Below are 6,000 nucleotides of genomic sequence, written 5' to 3'. Positions count from 1 at the left end.
CACCACTATGCTTGATCTCAGCTAAAAGGACCAGAAACCCTGAGACTCAGTGAGTGATTGACACCTAGTGGTTAAGAAGACAAAGAATAACTTATATTTTGCACTGAATGGAGCTTTATTGTCCTACTAATCAAAATATCTTGTGGTTTTTTTTCCTAATTTGTATAATAATGATGCACCAGTAACTTGATTGCTTATCAATTATGGGTTTAAATGTTCAACAATTTATTTAAACAATATAAATAAGCTTTAAATGCTTGCTCATACATAACAGACCCAAGTTAGTGCAGAGCTTTGTCTCTTTTTGCCTCCAAAATAATTAATCATAAACTCTGGTAAGACACAAATTTACTCTGAGACTTCCTTGAATATTAACTCCCAAACAAACCCACCCAACATGGCTAAAAACAAAAAATTCAGGAAGTTTTAGTACAAATGATAACCCCAATTGATTGGATAAAAATTCAAACACAGATAATTATATTTGTGCTAGGATGAAACGTTGCATTTAGTACAGTGGTGGGTTTCAAAAATTTTTAGAACCTATTCTGTAGGTGTGGCCTTTTTTGTGGGAGTGGCTTGGCAGTCATGTGACCAGGTGGGAGTGGCCAACTTGATGTCACTCACCAGGAGATGTCATGGATTGGGTAAAATGTCGTGAAGCTCACTTAACAATGCTGGTTGCTTAGCAACCAAAATGTTGGTCTCAATTGTAGTCATAAGTCAAGGACTAGCTCTGCCTTCCTCTGCATGGCAGCCTTCTCCTAGTAAACTATTTCTTCCTTCTGGAAATTTTCCTCTCTGTTAGAGGCACCAAAATAATCCATACAATGTAAGATTTTCTGCTGCAGCAGGGAGTTGAACTAGATGACCTCCTAGTAGCCTTCAAGCCCTAAATTGCTGTGCTGTTTTATTTCTTTCTGCTAACAAAGAAACCTGCCTGAGGCTCATTCCACATGCCTGCCAGATAGAGAGGCTCATTCCACATGTAGCCTGCTGTCTGGGTGGAAAATGCCTGGAATGCAATAAAGCCCATCCATCCACCTCCTGCTGGCAGGTTGGGGTGAGAGGAGAGGCAGAGAAGCCAGAGGGGAGCCAATCCGAGTCTTCCAAAAGAAAGAGGCTGGGGGAAAGTGTGTGTGCTACAGCATGGTTCTTTGCCTGGCTTCGTGCCTCCTCCTGTGGTCTCCTCAGTGCTTGTGCTCTCCCTCCTCAAGTGTAGTTTGATTGCAGACGGAGCCACATTGCCTTTTCAAACTTTTAATCAGTGAAGCTGGGCTGGATTTTTATATAATTTTATCCAGCTGTGTGTGTGTGAGAGAGAAATGGATGGGGGCCTGGGGAGAAAGTCACTACACTTAGGGAGGGAGAGCATGAGCGAGCACTGAGGAGACCACAGGAGGAGGCAGGAAGCCAGGCAAAGAGCGTTGCTGTAGCACACACACTTTCCCCCAGCCTCAGAAAGATCCACTATGTAAAAATCCAGCCCAGCTTCACTGATTACAGGTTTGAAAAGGCAACGTGGCTCCGCCTGCAATCAAACTATACTTGCGGAGGGAGAGCACAAGCGAGCCAGGGTCCTTCCCTCCAGCCTTTGCCCAAATCCCCACACAGCACCAGGAGGATGAAGTTTGAATTCCTCCCTCTCCCTCTGACCCACACATACCTTTTCCAGCTGCTTCAGAGAGGACTTCAACTCTGCTCTTATCTCGGGTCCTCTGAAGAAGCCCCACCCTCACTTCGTTCTCTTTGAAGGAAGGGGAGGGTAGGGCAGGGGAGCATATCAGTATGGGGGCATGGCCACACCTCCATGGAATGGGTACACAAAAGTATGGCAAATTTCTAGAACCGGTACGCCCGAAGAGGTGCGAACTGGCAGGAACCCATCTCTGATTAAGTACAACAATTGTGTACGATAGATAGATAGATAGATAGATAGATAGATAGATAGATAGATAGATAGATAGATAGATAGATAGATAGATAGATAGATAGATAATATTTGAATTGCCTTAGAAACTGACTTTCTTTTAAAACATGAGGAATTACTGTATCTACTGTACGTTTCCAAACTCAGATATTGATGGCCAGAAATCTCACAGTAGGACAGTGGTATCGAATCAAAAAAGCAATGTCAGACCAAGATATTGGAAAATTACTTCTAAGTGAGACAATATGCCCACGAGAATTTGCAGATAATTGAATATTTATTAATGCAAATATTACCTGGAAACAGAAAAGCTAGAAATCAAGGCAAACTTTTAACTATGACTATTCTTCTAGTTTTCCATGGATTTATTTTTCTATAAATCCTCTCACCTACAGTCTGAAATTACAGAATAAAGATGTAGAACCAATGCAACTTTAGATAATACAAGGCTGTGTGTCTTCCATTTCTTTTCTCCATGTTATTTACATTGAGGCTCCAAGGCAGTGGTGATGAATCTATGACATGCGTGACACACCACAACATTTTGTGACATGGCAGCATTCACCAACATCCGACAACTATTTTCAAAAATGCCCCATTCTCGCATGATTTTGCGGGGCTGCAGATGCTGCACAAAGGATGGGGAGTGCTCTTGCACAACCTCCAGAAACTGCATGAAAGGGCTGTGCTCTCATGTTGCTTCTGGAGCCTCCAAAAATCTAATGAGAATGTGACACACTTTTACACAGTTTTTGAAGGTTTCAGAAGACCATTTTCTTTTTGCGGTTCTCCAAAGCTGCTTCAAGAACAAAGGCCTTGTGTGGCCCTAGGGAGGTAGGCCACAGGGTGGAATGGAACAACTTGCCGTGGTCAACTCACCACGGCCAACTTGCCGCAGGACAATTCAATAAATACAAAAGTTACATTAATTTTGACGGAACCGTGGCCAATAATAAAATTAAGTCAACCCAGAAATATAACAGTTATAATAATTTCAATAAAAATGTGGTCACAAATAAGAAAAGCACCTGAAGGAAATGATGAACGCAGAGTTGAATTGTTCCATGATGAATTGTCCTGACACGAGTTGGCTGTGATGAGTTGTCCTAGAGGAGTCTGAAAACAGAAAGAAAATGCTTCCTAAAGGTAAGTGGCATGCAGCAGATCCTGGAGCATGCTGGGCCTTTCATGCCATTTCTGGAGGCTGCGGAAGGATGGAGTGTGGTGGACTTTTTGAATGGCAGCAATGGCTCTATTTCAGACCTAGCTTTGGTGCTGCCACCAAGTGCTACTGTTCAAGATGGCCCATGTAGGGGTGAAGAGGGATAGGGAATTGTTTCTCTTTATTGGAGGAGGGAGGATAATATGCCAGCAGAGTTAAGTTAAGCATTTTCCAGATTTTTAACAAGCCAAGACCAAAAGATAAGGGAAACTGCATCTAAAATGAAAAAGGTGCCACTTCTTGAAATATAGCTCTGAATGGTAAAATCACATTTCGATGTTGTATTTCAGTGGAATGCACTTTTCTTTAAAAAAAAAATAATGAAATGGATTCTTGCTTAAAGAGATGGATTTGAGACACAGAATGAATTTGCAAACAATTATTTACCTCACTGGCTCTTTATCTTTCAAATTAAGATCCCTAAATTTCTCTCTCATTCTTTATCAGGGCTAGGAAAGGAACAATGAGATAAAAAGCAACTACTAGTTTTCTTCAATTATTATTTATGTGATGGCTTGAAATGTTCCAGATAGTTTTCTTGAACTATTTGAGAATAGTTGCTTAGCTCAGACAACATGGGGGGAGTTGGGAAGCAATTCTCTTAGAATGTTTTCTTCTAGGTTGTAAATCTTTGCTTCAGACCTGAATATATTAACCACCATGTAAAAAAAAAGACTCTAGAAAGAGTGCAGAGACGAGCAACAAAGATTATTAGAGGATTGGAGGCTAAAATATATAAAGAACAGTTGCTGGAATTGGGCATGTCACTGGGTACCTATAATCTGCTATATTGGCATATTTTATAGAAATCGCTTTTTTGAAAGAAACTGAAGTACAACAAATTCAGATATATTGGTGCATTTTAGGTGTGTGTGTGTTCTTTGGGAATCTTTAAATATTGATATTTATTTTTCAAAGGAACTTATGAATATTTTTATCCCTTGAAGGTTCTGGACAGAATCTGCAACAATAGTGGGTTGCAGGCGGTACACCTCGGTACATGCATACCGGTGCCTGCTGGAAGCAATAGCCACCATACCGGAACGGTGCTTTGGAGGGCCTGCCCTCCTGCCCTTGTTCCTTACTTGAAGGAAACGGGCCATCTGTGCATGCGCATGCAGCATACAGCACCTGCATGATGCTCCGCCGAGCAGCTGGAGCATCGCATGCAGTGGGTGCGCCCGTGGTGCACACCCGACTCCCGTTGCAGCGTACCAGTTGCAACGGGAGCCAAAACCCACCACTGATCTGCAAGCACAGTTACTATTTCTGGGAAAGTTTCAGAAGAGTAGTTTAAAGTATGAATATGTATGGTGGTAACAGCTGAGCCTAGAACAGCCCAGTGAATAGGAAATTAAACAAAGACGTAGTAATTTACATTCAACTGACAGCTTCATTTTTCTAATGAAGTCTATACCATATTTTATTCAGGTTTCTTATAAATCCAAAAGAAATGCAAACCATTGCTTGGTATTCAAAGCAGTCGTTTGGATGTACAAATTCCAAGTACTTTTACACTCTGAAAAAAGGTCCTTCCTCAGGAAGGATATACTGTACCATGGGCAGTAAAAGGTCCTTTTGTAGAGAAAACTTCTGTTCTGCCCTCCTTTGTGGATGTTTCCAATGAAGCAGCAATAGTCACGGTCAACCACAATGGCATTTTGTCAGACATAGCTGCTATCTGCAACATGCAAAGATCTATATCACAGTTGTCAAACTCACAGGATCCGTCATGTGACGTTTCACAAAGTTTTTCCCATTCATGGAGCTGGGGTGGACATGGCCTATGCATCATGCATCTAGCCTGCAGGCTGCCAGTTTGACATCCCTGATCTATATTAAAGATACATTTATCTCATCATAAGTATTAACAGAATAGAAATTCCACTGACTGTGCTTTAGTTTGGCAGTAAGGATGATGAATGTCTCTAAATTACAAAAAAATTAAAATAAAACCCCCATCAAAGTCCAAAACATATATTACATTTCATATAAAAACAGCAAGAACAATAAAGCAGGACAGGCAATTCTTTCTTTCATTTTATGATGGGCTCAAGAAATCTTAGATATTTCCATTAAAAACTGGAAACAAAGTAAAAAAGACTGATATGTGGAAATTTCTCTGGAAAGCACTGTACATAGTCAAAGTAATGACTACCGATACACTGCAAACTGTATGTTATAGAAAGCTAAAATCATTCGCTTTCTATAACATATTTTCACACATTCTCCTCCTTTAATTATGTAACTACATATTCATTATTTCTTAGCAGAAATAAATGAAGAGAATATTTATTCATTTAAGACTCCTAGCAATTAAACTGACCACAAAGAAGTTTCTTTCTATAATAATAAATAAATAATTCACTAGTACATTTTATAGTTAAGCCCGCAAAAATACACACACTCTGTGTTGCAAATAGATCTTTAAACTATGTTACTATTTGGCTTCTTTCTAATGATCGTGTTCAATGATTCATTACTAATTTAAAGGGAATGAAACAACACAAGAGAAAAATGAAATTGCTGAATCTATCACAACTAAGCTGGTATTTAAAATTAAATATTTCTATAATCTTCTCTGAAATAGTACAAAAAATAAATCAAAAACCTCCTCTATGAAGTACATACTGACATCAAGATATTCATCCCCTCAATAAAAGAATAAAATAGTTTAAGAGGTACCAACAGAGGCATTTAAAAATCCATTATTTTTACTGGCTAGATTAGAGAAAATGATTTAAATTTAGGGAAGAATTAAAGACAGGAAGCATCTGTTATATCTTATTTAATACTGGTGTGCTGTCATCAGAAATTATGTAAAGCAATAATAATAATAATAAAACCA

This window comes from Thamnophis elegans, chromosome 3, assembly GCF_009769535.1.
Source record: "Thamnophis elegans isolate rThaEle1 chromosome 3, rThaEle1.pri, whole genome shotgun sequence".
Taxonomy (NCBI): Eukaryota; Metazoa; Chordata; class Lepidosauria; order Squamata; family Colubridae; genus Thamnophis; species Thamnophis elegans.
The sequence above is the reverse complement of the archived record's forward strand: the minus strand, read 5'-3'. Positions refer to the sequence as shown.